The following is a 17,779-nucleotide window of genomic DNA, read 5'->3' on the forward strand; positions in this document are numbered from 1 at the left end:
GAGTTTGGATAGATATGCTGTACGTTGCTAAAATCATAAGAATTTGAAGCATGAAGATTGCTTTGTATCGGCCCTTGCGCATAATTAGATGCATGATTGATAAAACTAGGGTTAGAGGATACATTATTCTCATTAGGTGATCCAGCAACAACATATGGATTTTTTGCATCTACAAAGGGGAATTGGGTATTCATATTACCTTTGTAGATTGCAGCAACTTGATGACGATCTCTTCATAGCAAGAACGGGATGGAGACCATTCAAAACTTCTTCCCCAGCGGAGTCGCCAAAAAGTGTGTTCGCACATGAACACATCACCATGTACCCTCGACGCCGGGGGTGATGCACCGCAACTCACGTCGAAGGAAACCCGTCTGGAAGCGCGGTACGCAAGCAATCCGGCTGGTGCTTTTGAGGACCCGAAACCTCACACGCCCGGGAGGGACCCCGTCAGGGCACGCGGCGGCTATGGGCTGCCCTAGGTCGACCAAATCGCCCCTAGGGCCTCGAGGTTCGCCGCCCTGCAAACGAAGAACGAACGAAGAACGAGGGAGAAGAAGAACAAGGGACAGAGATAAAGGTAAAGTTAAAAAGATGATATATTGATAGATCGATTGTGTGTTGTTCAATCGGCTGTCACCCCTTACATATATATGAGGCGGGTGGACTTCCCATACAAGAAAAGGACTCAAATCATGTCCAAATCATCAAAAGTTACCCTAACTCGAAATACGAGGGCCGGAACTTCCGGTCTGGCCCGGAACTTCCAGGCTGAAATTATATCAAGTAGCCCTCTTGCACTGAACCTGCAGGCCGCATACTACTTCGGATGACGATGGTCCCAAAAGCAAAGTTGTAGATCTTGCAATGGAGAAAAACTCTGCAGTTGATCACTTTTTCATCCGAGGTCATCTTGATGTCGAAATCAGCCCCAAAAATCTGCAAACAATGTTAAAATTCCAGTCTTCGGGGCGCACCGCGTGCAAACTTTTGGTTTAGCCCGGAACCTCCCCGGAAGTTTTGCCCGGAACATCCGGGGCAAACTTATGCAGCACACTGTTTTGGCTCTAACTTTTGCATGCGAACTCAGATTTAGACATTTTTATATCGAAATCGATCGCCTCGACAAGATGAAGACAATCCGTGTCGAAACATTTCTCATATAATGCCATCTTGGCATCGTAATCAGCTGAATAGTGTTCTGAATATAAAATCTGACTACTTCAATGTGACGCCCCCGATTCAATCATACACTAATCATACACGCAAGCGTGTATGATCAAGATCAGGGACTCACGGGAAGATATCACAACACAACTCTATAAATAAAATAAGTCATACAAGCATCATATTACAAGCCAGGGGCCTCGAGGGCTCGAATACAAGAGCTCGGTCATAGACGAGTCAGCGGAAGCAAGAATATCTGAGTACGGACATAAGTTAAACAAGTTTGCCTTAAGAAGGCTAGCACAAAAGTAGGAACGATCGAAAAGGCGAGGCATCCTGCCTGGGACCTCCTAACTTCTCCTTGAAGTCGAACTCCACGTAGAATCATCCTCGGGATCCTCTGGCTCCTGGACTTCATCATCTGGTCGCAACAACCGGGTACAGAAAGGGGGAAAAGGGGGAGCAAAGCAACCGTGAGTACTCTTCCAAAGTACTCGCAAGCAAGGAGTTACACTACATATGTATGCATTGGTATCAAATGGAATAAGGGTATCACATGTGGACTGAACTGCAGAATGCCAGAATAAGAGGGGGATAGCTAGTCCTATCGAAGACTACGCTTCTGGTAACCTCCATCTTGCAGCAGGAGAAGAGAGTAGATGGTCAGTTCACCAATTAGCATCGTATAGCATAAATCTAACCGATGATCCTCCCCTCTTCGCCCTGTGAGAGAGCGACCACCGGTTGTATCTGGCACTTGGAAGGGTGTGTTTTTATTAAGTATCCGGTTCAAGTTGTCATAAGGTCAAGGTACAACTCCAAGTCGTCCTGTTATCGAGGGACACGACTATTCGAATAGATCAACTTCCCTGCAGGGGTGCACCACATAACCCAACACACTCGATCCCATTTGGCCGGACCCACTTTCCTGGGTCATGCCCGGCCTCGGAAGATCAACACGTCGCAACCCTACCTAGGCACAACAGAGAGGTCAGCACGCCGGTCTAAATCCTATGGCGCAGGGGTCTGGGCCCATCGCCCATTGCACACCTGCACGTTGCGAGGGTGGCCGGAAGCAGAACTAGCCCCCTTAATACAAGAGCAGGCTTACCGTCCAATCCGGCGCGCGCCGCTTAGTCGCTGACGTCACGAAGGCTTCGGCTGATACCACGACGTCGAGTGCCCATAACTTTCCTCGCATAGATGGTTAGTGCGTATAAGACAATGGCCAGACTCAGATCAAATACCCAGATCTCGTTAAGCATGTTATTTTTAAGTAACCGCGAACGTCAGCCAGGGCCAGGCCCACCTCTCTCCTAGGAGGTCTCAACCTTCCCTGTCGCTCCACCTCAAAGTAAAAGTCGGGGGCCGTCGAGAACTCAGGCCCACCACTACCTGGATGGAGCCACCTGCCCCTTCAGCCCCCATCTCCAAACAGTTTCACCGGTAATGTAACAGTGTAAAGAATATAGTATATACCCGTGACCACCTCCCGAAGTGATCACGGCCCAGTAGTATAGCATGGCAGACGGACAAGAGTGTAGGGCCACTGATGATAATCTAGCATCCTATACTAAGCATTTAGGATTGCAGGTAAGGTATCAACAGTTGTAGCAACAATGACAGGCTATGCATCAGAATAGGATTAACGGAAAGTAGTAACATGCTACACTACTCTAATGCAAGAAGTATAGAGGAGAGTAGGCGATATCTGGTGATCAAAGGGGGGGGGGCTTGCCTGGTTGCTCTAGCAAGAGAGAGGGGGCGTCAACACTGTAGTCGTACTGAGTAGCAGCAGTGTCGGTCTCGTAGTCTATCGGAGAGAAGAGGGGGAAGAAACAATAAATATTAAGCAAACAGATGCATAATGATGCATGACATGACAGGTAGTGGTGCTAGGGGTGCCCTAACGCAGTAGGAGGTGATACCGGCGAAGGGGGAACAGATCCGGGAAAGTATCCACGGTGTTTCACGTTTTTGGACTGGTGAACCGGAGGGGGAAAGTTGCGTGTTCGCTATACTAGCGATGCGTGGTGGACGAACGGGTTGCGCATCCGGATTCGTCTCGTCATTCTGAGCAACTTTCATGTACAAAGTATTTTCATCCGAGCTACGGTTTATTTTCTATGATTTTTCGAAGTTTAAACAATATTATGGAATTATTAAATTTGAATAATAAACAGTGAAATACTTTTGTCACCTAGTGATGTGCCAGCCATAGTCAATGACATGTGGGGCCAGGTCAAAGTCAACAGCACAGTCAACTATTGACTGGGTCAACCATGAACAGTGTGTGGGTCCCGCGTGTCATGACTCACATTAACTAAACAACCTTAATTTGTTTTATCTAAATGACGATTAGGTTAATTTATTCTAATTAGTTTAGTTAAACAAGATTAATTAATAATTTTATTATTATTATTATTTTTAAATCCTTTTTTTTGTTCTGGGCGTGGGGCCCCACTGTCATAGGCCAAAGGGCCTATCGGGTGCGCGGGCGTGCGAGCACTAGCGGGCGCCCGGGCGCTAACGGGCATGAGCACAGTCCAGCTGGCCCAGGGCACTGGCCGGGGCAGAGGAGAGCGCCGGCCAGGGCGGAGGAGAGCGCCGGCCAGGGCGGAGGGAGCGTCGGTGAGGCTGTGGCAAGGCGATGTGCGCGGGAGGGGGAGCGGTAGGTGGCGAAGGTAGCGGCGGTGCGGTCAAGGGAGTAGTGGAACGATGCAGGTGGCGACGGCCGCGAGCGGGCGCCGGAGCGCTTGCGGTGAGGGGCACAGGACGCAACCACAGCGACGCGGTGCGCGGGTGCGGGACGGCGCGGTTGGCGCATGCAGCGGCAAGACGACGGGCAAGCCGGCGCGGTGGTGCTCGCGTGGGGACAGAGGGGAGAGGGAACCGGCGCGGGAGTGAGGCAACGGTGCGGGGCGAGGCCACGGTGAGCGTAGGCCGCGGTGAGCGCGGCTGGGGCGCGTCCTGGGGCCGGACGGGGAAGGCACGGGTGGAGGTGTCGGGGGCGCACGCTGGAGCACCCGCAAGCAGCGGCGGCCAGAGCTGCAGATGACGCGGGAGCGCGCAGGGGGGGGAGGGCGCGGCCACGGCGGAGCAGCCACGCGGCACGGCAGAGAGAGGAGGGAGGGTAGCTCACGGGGCCGGTAGGGAAATGGGCAGCGGGGGTCGAGGTGGTCGATGGGGACGACGACGTTATGGAGGAGGCAGGCCGGCAGGCAGGCGGCACGACGTCGGGGTTGCTCCGGCGACGGGAATCGGTGGCAGCGTGGTTTGTTCCCCACCCCGATCCAGATGGGATCGAGAGTGGTGGGGGGAGACGGAGAGAGCGAGTGGGGAAGTGGGGGAACGACGGTTTAGGGTTTCGTGGTCCGGGGGGGATATGGGCGCGGTTGGGCCGGCCCGTTCGAACGGCGGAGGCTAGTTGGGCCAAGTGGCCCAGCGGGGGGGGGGGGGGGGGTTCCTTTTTTTCTGTTTGGTTCTTTCCTTTTTTTCTGTTTTATAATTTATTTTAGTTTTGTAAAATATAAAAATGATCCCTAAATTTGTATTACCACTAAACGCACTGCCACAAAAAGTTTAACCCCTAATAAATTAGTGTAACATTTTATAAATTACAAAACGCATTTATTTAATTACTTATGTTGCTGTTTAAATTATTTTAGTGCATTTAAATACTTCATAAAAGTTTGGTTTCTCCATCATTATTACGTATGCACTATCTGGCACAACCCGAACATTTTAGTTTTAATATTTGAAAACTTTTTCTAGTTTTGACTATTTTAAGTTTGAGTTTGAATCGGTTTCGAATCACGTGAGTTTATCAACGGTAACCTAGGTGACTTGGCTTCATTAGCAGAGGTTCACTGTAGCTTAATTATCCGGGCATCATAATTCTCCTCCACTACAAGAAATCTCGTCCCGAGATTTAAGAGGTGGATTAACGAGGAAAGGTCTGGTTATGAAATTCTAACGAATCTTCTCAGTCTTGGTTTCTCTTCTTGAAGAGGTTTATCCATTCCAATATCGTCTTCATTTCTCTGCTTCAAGTCATCATGATGAAGCCGATATCCTTTCTTCTGGATCTCCATCGTACTTACGGAAAGACAAGGGGTAAGACTTGGGAAGGGCGGAGCTCAATACATGTTAGGTATCTGGGGCTATCTCCATGGACAAGGCATAGAGGCATCTCTCGAGTTGTTATTTAAGAAAGTCATCGAGAGAAAGGTAAGAAGGTGCAATACGACGTCTCAAGCGGATAAGCAATCGTTCGTTGCTGGAAACGGAGTGTGAAAGGGATTTAGAGAAATGGGAATAAGTATTGCGTCTGTTACTAGAATAGATCACTAGGCAGGTGGCCCGTGAATTGCATACGAAGTCAAGCGCGAAGAACAACCTTGGGAACAGGTGGTGTACAGGAGAGTCAGGTTTCGATCCTGTGTAACTTTGGGTTATGGGCCCACCAGGTGGTTTAAACTAGAAAGGGGGCTGACATCTTGCACGGTCACGATAGCAAGGCATGTCAGAGGGTAGCCTGTCAGTTATGTCGGCAACAACATCGATACCAAGGGCGAGGGACGAAGAGAACCATTTTCCTGCTCGTTGAACGAGGCGGACCAATAGGCAAAGTTCTCGTGCATCGGTGGTTACCGGAATGTCATCAACAGAAGTATCAGGGTCTTTCTGACAGAATTGTACACCGAGGTGCTTACATAAGCAGGAGAATATTACTTCTTAGATCATATAGATCACAAGAAAGGTTAAACCAAACAATGGAAAGGAAAATGTGTTAAACACATATTTCAGGGGTATATCCTTCCAAAGGACATGCAGAGCATGATTCCCATGACAGGATAGAAGGTAGAAAACCATTTATGTAAGGTTAGATGAATTTCATGACATTACCCATACAGCGGTGTTTGGATAATTGAGCAGGAAACATTTAGCATTGGGCTTCAAATGTTCTTGATGAAAATCGAAGTACCAGAGACAGGCTTCGAGATAGCATTGACATGGTCTTCAAGCTAAGGTTGGACTTGGATACACAAAGGATCCATCAGGAACAACTCATAGAATAAGTCTTACAATTTCCTCATGGAAGAAGAATGGCTAACCTTGCTGGAAAGGAAACTATAATAATGTGTTCTCCGGCCAAGTGTGTTAGGCACGACATCACCTTACCGGGTCACATAAAGACCAACGTTATAACTCTTGGAAATATGTTCCAACCATCATATCTGACCGAGATTCAGATCTGATTGGTGTCAGGATAACTCAGACTCAGGATACCTGAGAAGAAAAGATGCAACACAAATTGACGAGATGACCATGTAAGATTCTCGGGAAATGAACTCTGGGAGCGAGTTCCGAAACAAGAGCTCATCATTAAATCAAGGAGAGGATGAGGGGGTAGCTGATGGAATCAGCGACAATCCTCGAGATTTCCAAAAAGGTGGATTTCCACAGTTATGTGAACAAGGAGATAACATTGGTCGGATCAAATGATAAAATGATGTATGCTCAAGGAGAACATACACAGTTAAACATTGAATGAAAGGTGCACCCGAAATATGGGTTGGGTTGTACGACCAATGTCAGAATGGTGATTCAATAATCAATAGTCTAAGAATGAACGACCGACCATTAACTTCAAAGCAATAGGGTTGCTAGAAGGGCAGAACCCAAACAGTACCGCTCACTTGTTGGTATCCCGGTTGGAATCAACACGAGGACCCAAGAAGAATGGTGATGGTGAAAAGTTTCACCATACCAAGAATTCTTAAGAGGTGGTGAAATTCCCACGTCATTCTTGACATAAAAGGTGGTAATATTTCAAGGTAAAGAAGAACAATGCTAGGAAGCAAGGAACTCTAGGTACAACACAAAACACGAACAAGTTTGTGTTGGAGGGAAGGCAATAAAGTGAAAGATGATAATACAAACCATCGAGGGGAAAGGATGGTATTTCCCATCAAGAATTCAATAGATATTTTGGAAGAGCTCAGAATGTTGATGATCACGACACCTTTGTCGAAAGATTCCATGAGGCTGCCATTGAATAACGACGACATCAAGCAAAAGGAATGGTGAAGCAAAAGACCACTGGAACCATGGATATGACACAACCTCGGAATCAAGTATTGTTGTTCAAGACAATAATATATGACAAGGAAGATCGACGTAAGCTTAGTTCAGCGTCAAAAATTGTGTTCCAGGAAGAAGGACCAGGTAACACAGTTAAGATTTAGCACGATAATGATATAGCCGATCAGGCTAGGAATGACATGATCGGGTACAAACTCGTAAGTAAAGAATATTAGTAAGAGTTGTTGAACCGTAATGCAGACTCGGTTCAGTTATCGGTGTCTTCAAGTGTTTAACAACTCACAACCTAGGGGTATCCGAGATCGGTGAGAAGCAATACTAGATGAAGACTCGCAGGAAGCAACGCAGTTCTCGAGATACTAGAGGTTAATACTCGAGGAAGATCAAAAATAGAGGTCGCGGAGATGTAGCGATCAACAAAAGACAAGTGCTTTAACTTGTCTTAGAAATGGAATCAAGGAGAAAATGTGGTCGGGACCACGATTGCAAATGACCAATACATAGATTTATTACAAGAAGCTTTCGTGATAGGATCTACATCGTGTCCATGGGCATGAACACAAGTTCAAGGTCGACTCCCACTTGTTCAATGTATAACCTTCCATTCACTTCTCGCCTTTAACGAAGTTGTGGTGTTGAAATTTTATCTGTCCTAACACCAATAGAGTATGACCCGTAGTAGTTTCCGGGTTCACACAGATTAGGGAAGGCATAGGTTCCACCCAACGGGGCTTCTTAGGAACATATACCACAAGCTTCAAGAGTATATATCACCAGCTCGAAAGTAGAGTATGGTTGGCAAAAGGAGAGGATACAATTTACCAAAGGTATTATGTATCGGAGAAAGAACTCACAAGGTGATTAATTATGAAGGACATTGTCGGATAATAATCCAACAGTGGATATGGTGATCCACAATGGAGCTGATGTGAGTATCGATACCCATTCAAAGGAAGAAAGAATGCAAATGCATCGGTTTATAGAACATCTGAGTAATTCAATGTTTAAATAATAAAGGAATTATGATTTTCAAATCAAGGGATCAGGAGCAAACACTCTGATCAAGGATGGATAAATTGAATAGACTTAGGGGTACAATCGATGGCAATCTAATTGGCCGAGAACCAGCTCATGTTCGAAAGACGTGTGAACCAGAAAGATAATTTATAAGGATCAACTGATGATTGTGTGCATTCGCAACATATTGAATCAAGGGACGCAAAATGATAGTGACAAAAGATGCCAATAAGATTACTAGACTTATGGTATTAACCAGAATGCAAGCAAGCAAGAATTTCAAGAGTAACAGGCTACTCAGGGTTTTCGGAAGGTCGAATGGCACTTCGAAGACTTTTGTGAAACAACTGAACAACTGGGGGTGAGCGGATACTCGATAAAAGTGAGGAATTATCAGTTGGGGTGTTCATGTGGGTAATGAACTGCAAGGCAGTAGGCACAAAGTATTCTCGGAACAATAGAGAGAAATTTTCGGGGTATCTTGTAATAACAAGATCAATGGGATGGAAAGGACAAGTGTTTGTAGTTACCCATAATAATATAATAGTGGTGGGGAATTTGCCAAGGCGGTGGGTACAAGTGTCTCGAGAGAACATCGGAGATTATCTTCGGAATCTTCTGGTGAAGCAGTCGATCATCTATAATGAAGGGGCTCTTCGGCAGGAAGTGGTAACGAGATCCTAATGTTAGTTTTAGCAAAATTTATTTTAACCCGAATAGAAGAGAGATTAGAGTCCCAGAGTATAGACGAGGAATAAAAGATCCTAATACCACCCAATGGCGATGTGGGCCTAGGGGCCACAGAGCCAAGTTAGTAAATCAATTTTCATCGACTAGACTCAACTTCATCCAAGGAGTGTGGAAGGGGGATTCCTACAGGCAGTTGGCTCTGATACCAACTTGTGACGCCCCCGATTCAATCGTACACTAATCATACACGCAAGCGTGTACGGTCAAGATCAGGGACTCACGGGAAGATATCACAACACAACTCTACAAATAAAGTAAGTCATATAAGCATCATATTTCAAGCCAGGGGCCTCGAGGGCTCGAATACAAGAGCTCGATCATAGACGAGTCAGCGGAAGCAACAATATCTGAGTACAGACATAAGTTAAACAAGTTTGCCTTAAGAAGGCTAGCACAAAAGTAGGAACGATCGAAAAGGCGAGGCCTCCTGCCTGGGACCTCCTAACTACTCCTCAAAGTCGAACTCCACGTAGAATCATCCTCGGGATCCTCTGGCTCCTGGACTCCATCATCTGGTCGCAACAACCAGGTACAGAAAGGGGGAAAAGGGGGAGCAAAGCAACCGTGAGTACTCATCCAAAGTACTCGCAAGCAAGGAGTTACACTACATATGTATGCATTGGTATCAAATGGAATAAGGGTATCATATGTGGACTGAACTGCAGAATGCCGGAATAAGAGGGGGATAGCTAGTCCTATCAAAGACTACGCTTCTGGTAACCTCCATCTTGTAGTAGGAGAAGAGAGTAGATGGTAAGTTCACCAAGTAGCATCGTATAGCATAAACCTAACCGATGATCCTTCCCTCGTCGCCCTGTGACAGAGCGACCACCAGTTGTATCTGGCACTTGGAAGGGTGTGTTTTATTAAGTATGCGGTTCTAGTTGTCATAAGGTAAAGGTACAACTCCAAGTCGTCCTGTTACCGAGGGACACGGCTATTAGAATAGATTAACTTCCCTGTAGGGGTGCACCACATAACCCAACACGCTTGATCCCATTTGGCCGGACACACTTTCCTGGGTCATGCCCGGCCTCGGAAGATCCACACTTCGTAGCCCTACCGAGGCACAACAGAGAGGTCAGAACGCCGGTCTAAATCCTATGGCGCAGGGGTCTGGGCCCATCGCCCATTGCATACCTACACATTGAGAGGGCGGCCAGAAGCAGAACTAGCCCCCTTAATACAAGAGCAGGCTTATGGTCCAATCCGGTGCGCGCCGCTCAGTCGCTGACATCACAAAGGCTTCGGCTGATACCACGACGTTGAGTGCCCATAAATGTCCCTGCGTAGATGGTTAGTGCGTATAAGCCAGTGGCCAGACTCAGATCAAATACCCAGATCTCGTTAAGCTTGTTATTTTGAAGTAACCGCGAACGCCGACCAGGGCCTGGCCCACCTCTCTCCTAGGTGGTCTCAACCTGCCATGTCGCTCTGCCTCAAAGTAACAGTCGGGGGCCGTCGGGAACTCAGGCCCACCACTACCTGGATGGAGCCACCTGCCCCTTCAGCCCCCATCTCCAAACAGTTTCAGCGGTAATGTAACAGTGTAAAGAATATAGTATATACTCGTGACCACCTCCCGAAGTGATCACAGCCCAGTAGTATAGCATGGCAGACGGACAAGAGTGTAGGGCCACTGATGATAATCTAGCATCCTATACTAAGCATTTAGGATTCTAGGTAAGGTATCAACAGTTGTAGCAACAATGACAGGCTATGCATCAGAATAGGATTAATGGAAAGCAGTAACATGCTACACTACTCTAATGCAAGTAGTATAGAGGAGAGTAGGCGATATCTGGTGATCAAGGGGGGGGGGGCTTGCCTGGTTGCTCTGGCAAGAGAGAGGGGTCGTCAACACCGTAGTCGTACTGAGTAGCAACGACGTCGGTCTCGTAGTCTATCGGAGAGAAGAGGGGGAAGAAACAATAAATATTAAGCAAATATATGCATAACGATGCATGACATGATAGGTAGCGGTGCTAGGGGTGCCCTAACGCGGTAGGAGGTGATAGCGGCGAAGGGGGAAAACATCCAGGAAAGTATCCCCGGTGTTTCGCGTTTTCGGACCGGTGAACCGGAGGGGGAAAGTTGCGTGTTCGCTATGCTAGGGATGCGTGGCGGATGAATAGGCTGCGCATCCGGATTCGTCTCATCGTTCTGAGCAACTTTCATGTATAAAGTATTTTCATCCGAGCTATGGTTTATTTTCTATGATTTTTCGAAGTTTAAACAATATTATGGAATTATTAAATTTGAATAATAAACAGCGAAATACTTTTGTCACCTAGTGATGTGCCAGCCACAGTCAATGACATGTGGGACCAGGTCAAAGTCAACAGCACAGTCAACTGTTGACTAGGTCAACCAGTGAATAGTGTGTGGGTCCCATGTGTCATGACTCACATTAACTAAACAACCTTATTTAGTTTTATCTAAATGACGATTAGGTTAATTTATTCTAATTAGTTTAGTTAAACATGATTAATTAATTAATTTTTTAAATCCTTTTTTGTTCTGGGCGTGGGGCCCCACTGTCATAGGCCAGAGGGCCTATCGGGTGCGCGGGCGTGCGAGCACTAGCGGGCGCCCAGGCGCTAACGGGCACAGGCGCAGCCCGGCTGGCCCCGGGCACTGGCCGCGTCAGAGGAGAGCGCCGGCCAGGGCGGAGGAGAGCGCCAGCTAGGGCGGAGGGAGCGCCGGTGAGGCTGTGGCGGAGGCGATGTGCGCGGGAAGGGGAGCGGTAGGCGGCGGATGCAGTGGCGGTGCGGTCAAGGGAGTAGCGAAACGATGCAGGTGGCGACGCGGTGCGCGGGTGCGGGACGGCGCGGTTGGCGCAGGCGGCGGCAAGACGACGGGCAAGCCAGCGCGGTGGTGCTCGCGCGGGGACAGAGGGGAGAGGGAACCGGCGCGGGAGTGAGGCAACGGTGCGGGGCGAGGCCATGGTGAGCGCAGGCCGCGGTGAGCGCGGCCGGGGCGCGTCCTGAGGCCGGACGGGGCAGGCACGGACGGAGGCGTCAGGGGCGCGTGCTGGAACAGCCCCAAGCAGCGGCGACCGGAGCTGTAGACGACGCGGGAGTGCGCGGGGGGGGGGGGGGTGGGGGGGAGGGCGCGGCCACGGCGGAGCGGCTGCGTGGCACAACGGAGAGAGGAGGGAGGGTAGCTCACGGGGCCGGTAGGGAAATGGGCAGCGGGGGTCGAGGTGGTTGATGGGGACGACGGTGTTGTGGAGGAGGCAGGCCGGCGGGGAGGCGGCACGACGTCGGGGTTGCTCCGGCGACGGGAATCGGCGGCGGCGTGGTTTGTTCCCCACCTCGATCCAGATGGGATCGAGAGTGGTGGGGGGAGAGGGAGAGAGCGAGTGGGGAAGTGGGGGAACGACGTTTTAGGGTTTCGTGGTCCAGGGGGGATATGGGCGCGGTTGGGCCGGCCCGTTCGGACGACGGAGGCTAGCTGGGCCAAGTGGCCCAGCGGGGGGGGGGGGGGGGGGTTCCTTTTTTTCTGTTTGGTTCTTTCCTTTTTCTCTGTTTTATAATTTATTTTAGTTTTGTAAAATACAAAAATGATCCCTAAATATGTATTACCACTAAACGCACTGCCACAAAAAGTTTAACCCCTAATAAATTAGTGTAACATTTTATAAATTATAAAACACATTTATTTAATTGTTTGTGCTGCTGTTTAAATTATTTTAGTGCATTTAAATAATTCATAAAAGTGTGGTTTCTCCATCATTATTACCTATGCACTATCTGGCACAACCCGAAAATTTTAGTTTTAATATTTGAAAACTTTTTCTAGTTTTGACTATTTTAATTTTGAGTTTGAATCGGTTTCGAATCACGTGAGTTTATCAATGGTAACCAAGGTGACTTGGCATCATTACTAGAGGCTCACTGTAGCTTAATTATCCGGGCGTCACATTCAAACACAACTTCGGCCTTAGAGATGAGACCAGATGGCTATGGCCCAAATATGAAAGTTTATCCTTTTGACTATATGGAACTTTCTCACTTTGAGCACTTCTCCATTTGAGGCCATCTTAATTAAGTTCATGGCCGTGTCAAAATCTGGTGTCAACAAGCCCATAAGATGGTCATGCCTCTTCCCTCGCCGGTTCACCTCCTTCTGCTGATTGGAAGCTCGGATTGGACCAGTCAAAGCCGTTCACGACAATGAACTCTGCTTCATCATCAATCAGGCCAGCCGGATCAACTTCTGGAGCAAACGTATGTTGACGATCCGGCGGGATAAGGTCTGTCACCTTGTAAGAGGGAGTCACCATCTTCTTATTTTCCAAATCAAAACCAGGCTGATATTTGTCAATATTGGTTTCATCTCCAAGAATAGTCCCTTGAGGTCGAACTCCCCTCACGCAGGCAATGAAGTCATCTTGTTCAAATAGAGTCCCATCTACCTTCACGGTAGGGTGGCCCCTGTCTACATCTGCCGGATCTAGATCTGGCACCTAGGCTTTGGAGCGGCTCAGGGCAGTCAAGGCTCCGGCTCTGGCACAGGATCGTTTGACTTGTTGAAACCTGGTGGGTAAGATTGACAATTTTTTCAAGACATCACTGAGCCGGTTGGGTCCTTGGTTGGCAGGAGAGATAGCAGCAAGTGCTCGTTGAGTGCCATTGTACAACTGTTCCACTAAGGTATAGACCGCCTTCAGTTTAGTCACATTATCTTGGCTCAGATTTTTGCTCCGCCGGCCTGCACATAGTTTTTAAACAAGGGGTCAGCAGGCGGTTTATAATCCGGGTCAAAAGAAGGTATAAACGATCAGTACAGATGGCTTACCAAAGATGGCAGAAACCATTTGAGACACCCAGTTCTTTAAGCCGGTAAACTCCGTGGTAACCTCCTCAAGAGCCGCTTCACCTTTTTCGGCGCGTTGTGTCATCAACGTCTTTTCTTCAACCCATGATTTCTTTTTGGCAGTCAAGCTGGTTTTTAGTTTTTTCGTCTCAGCAAGACTTAATTGAAGTTTAGAATCTGCAGACTTGATTTCCGCCTCTTGATCCACCAGCCGGGTCTTGGCGTCAGTTAATTGGGAACCCAATTCAGATAGGGCATTCTAAAAAACATACACAGGTGTGTCCAGGTTTAAACTAAAATTCAAGATTCAAGTCTCAAGTACTTTGCACTGCAATACCACATGACACTTGGGGGCTAATGTCTTCCAAAACAATTTCTTCTAGCTCTAATATATTTCAAAGTCCCAAGTACCTTACAAAGTAACAACACTTGGCACTTGGGGGCTAATGCATGATAATCAGAAAGTCTCTCAAGATTAAACAAGATTACAATATTTATTGGGACTGGCACAAGACAATTATGAAATTAAGTACCGACTCATTTATGATCAAGTGAACCGGCCCTTGGGGATTACTGGTGAAGTTTATACTAATATGTTGGACTTCAAAAAAATCTAAAGGTAAAGTTTTAGCCTATATCATAAGTCTACAAATCATTCAGGTTTACCATAATCTAAAGACTTGGGGGCTGGCAGAATATAAGTAAGCCAGAAGAGCATACCTCATACTTCAGCTGCAATTGCTTGACCATCTCGATTTCCGAGTCACAGCTGGAGTGCACATGACTGATATAGCCGGACAACACGTCATTTACATTGAGATGGGTGTAATGGGCAACATCAAACTGCACCTTCTGTTTCTCTAAGGCTTCTTGTTTAGTAGTGTGTCGAGCTAATACGGTGGGGTTCCCTGGCTCAACAAACCGGCCACCAGTAATCAAGACGTCAGTATCAGAGGTTGTCGCTGGGTTAGCTGAACTGGATGGTTCAGTTATAGCCGGGTTAAGAGTGGTCTCATCAGCTGACGGTTCAGGAGGGTCCGATTGAGCCGTCACAGCCGGATCTTCTGGCGCTTCAGTTTGAGGGGGAGAAGTTGGTATAGCCGGTTCAGGTGAAAGAACTGACGGGTCTTCCACCGGTTTAACCACTTTGGCCTTCTTGGACTTGGCATGGCCACTAAGAAAGATTTTATGAGACAGTTAGTGCAACGGTGCAATTTTTAAAAGAAAGAGGAAAGATGATTTTTTTCCTTACCCAGGGGCAGTCTTGAAGGCCGGAAATTGCGTCTGAGATGAGTCGCCAGAAGAGCGACAAACCTCCTTCAAAGTGCAAATAACGTTAGTATTACAAGATAATAGATTCATTAATGAAAGCCGAAGAGGAATATAAAAGAGACCTCATTTTGGCATTTTTGAGGAGTTTGTTGTACAATAGAAGGCGGCTCATCATTGTTTCGGGCTTGACGACGGCTTTCATATTGCTACTTTTTCAAAAGAAAATGAGGGTCCAAATAAGCCAAAGGGTGCGAAAACCTTACTTTCCGGGTTACCAGTCGAAGTTTCTGTCTCGGCAAATGGTCTGAGTCGGAGGAAATAATTACCTCTTCTTCTTCGGCCTGACTGGCCCCCGTGTCGTCCTGGCAATGGTCAATGTCAATAAGGTTATTAAAAAACTGGCCAATGGAGTCAAGGGCTACCTCCGACTCATAAGTAACATCATCAAGCTTTAATAGATCCTCAGCGGTGCTCTTTTTCTTCTTCTTGGACCTCTGGGTCATTTTCTTTGCGTTTATGGCGGCGGCTCTAGCCTTCTTGGCGGATTCATGGTCATACTTGGTTTTGCAAAAGTCAGATTTTTCCTATGAACAAGTAAACAAGGTCATGCAGGTATTTAAAACCGCTGAAGAAAATACAAAGAGAAAGAGGTCAGGGGTTACTTACCTCTGGCGCCGGGTTAAGTTTGCAGAAGGGGTTTAACCCGACTTTACTACAATCTTCATATTTGCCGTTCACCAGAAGAGTTGACATTGAAGCAATATCTTCTTCAGTAAGTTGAACAGAGCTGTGACGAAGAGAGTCATTGGGGCCACCACCATATTCATACATCAATTTGGATCGACGGCTTAGAGGGATGACCCGCCATGAGACCCAACTACGAGTCAAGTCAACCCCGGTTAAGCCGTTCCCCAATAAGGCGTTAATCCTTTTAATTGATGGAATAAGCTTCTTGCGTTCGGCGGTAGTGAGTTTGTCAGGGAGCGCAAACTTGGAGTCGAGATGCTCTGCACGATAACCCGACAGTGGTTTCTCATTTGCTGGTGAAGTGCCTTGACAATAGAACCAGGTCTGATTCCAGTCTTTGGGATGACTCGGCAAGACTATTAGGGGGAAGACGGCGCCCTGTCGGCGCTGAATTGAGATGCCTCCAAGTTCCAAGCTAGGGCCATTGGTACACTCGTTCTGGCGGTTCAGATAAAAATACTCTCTAAAGAGTTCCACCGTCGGTTCTTCTTGAAGGTACACCTCACAGAGAACTTCGAATTTGCATATATTAGATATGGAATTGGGCCCAAGATCTTGAGGGTGGAGTTAGATAAAATGGATAACATCTCTGAAGAACTTTGAGTCGGGTGGTGAAAAGCCTCGATTCATGTGGTCAGAAAAGACAATGACTTCACCATCTTTGGGACTGGGCCGTTCCTCGTCTGGGTCAGGTGCACAGTAAGACATAACATTCTTCCCTGCAAAAAACCTATGGTGAAGAATTCCTTAAGATTGTCCTCAGTTACCATGGAAGGGACCCAATTGCAGACAGTCAGTGCTTTTGACGGCATGATGATCAAAAGATGAACTGAAAAGAAAGTAACGTACCGGTTCAATTCAATGGTGAAGTTAACAGTTAAATGATGACGGTGCAAATAGGTAATGGCGGCTTAAGTAAGGGCTAATGTCATATAAGGGAAAAGTAAGCCGGCGTCGTAAGCCGCCATGACTACGGACATTTGAAGGAAATCAGAGACAGAATTGGCTGAAGTGTTGAAGCAAACAAGTTTCTTAAATTCTTGATATTATTCTGGATCAAATGGTCATTCAAAATGGAAAATATTCTAGATCTAAAAATCTAGCACAGATGAATTCATGAGCTTTGCTAAGGCCTTTGAACCGGAGAAAGGGATCTGTTGGTATCGAGGATGGGCGCAAAACAACTACTGCATAAACACATGTTCTCTTTAGATCAAGAAGAAGCCGTAGTGGAAGAACTACAAGGAAAGCGCTATGAACTACGAGGAACACGCAGAAACCTAGAAACCCTAATGCGGATCTGAGGAGCAGGAAGGTGAGCACTTACAACCACGGATCTTCTGCGGAGGTCGCCGCCGTTATCTGCGACTGCGGCGGAGCTCGAGCAGCAGGAGGGTTGTGAGAGGAAGAAGACAAAAAAGAGAGAAGAATGAGAAAGACCGGTGCGTGCCTATTTATAAGGGGATAAGCGAACAAGCGAGCGCGAAAATCGAGGAAGACCCGAATAATGATTATCTAACTAAACGGACGCCTCGATTCTCGGAAGACATTAAAGGATAAAGATCCATTGAGAGATGACGTCATAATAGTTTTTCATGTTTTGAAGAGATGACGTCATGGTGGGTTACAAAAATTTCTGCAAAGAGAGGAAGATGGATTTCGTCTATGTATTGAAGATTGACAAAGAACAAAGTTCAAAGTCAACCTGGGGCCTAATGTTGGGGATATAGCTACCTGGTATGACCCTCCTAGGAGGGGCCGGGTCAACCCCAATGGCGGGTTACAAAAGAAGCCCAGTAACATTCAAGGCGATAGTTTATTAAGACCTATAGAAGGCCTAAGACCAGAGGCGGCTTAAGGCCCAATATTGTATATAAGGGGACGACCCGGTGGCGGC

The 17,779-nt window shown here is 47.3% G+C and overlaps 1 long non-coding RNA gene across 1 annotated transcript; it reads right to left on the reverse strand.

The window, feature by feature from the left end:
* Nucleotides 1-9,286: 9,286 nt before the first annotated feature.
* Nucleotides 9,287-12,409, reverse strand: LOC147965166 (uncharacterized). Its single transcript, XR_015607377.1, has 2 exons — nucleotides 12,214-12,409; nucleotides 9,287-9,554 (listed from the first exon to the last, which is right to left on the reverse strand). It is a non-coding gene; the product is annotated as an uncharacterized LOC147965166 (long non-coding RNA).
* Nucleotides 12,410-17,779: the final 5,370 nt, after the last annotated feature.

Source organism: Triticum urartu, chromosome 6A (assembly GCF_056163025.1).
Source record: "Triticum urartu cultivar PI428250 chromosome 6A, HENAU_Tu73, whole genome shotgun sequence".
In the NCBI taxonomy this organism is placed as follows: Eukaryota; Viridiplantae; Streptophyta; class Magnoliopsida; order Poales; family Poaceae; genus Triticum; species Triticum urartu.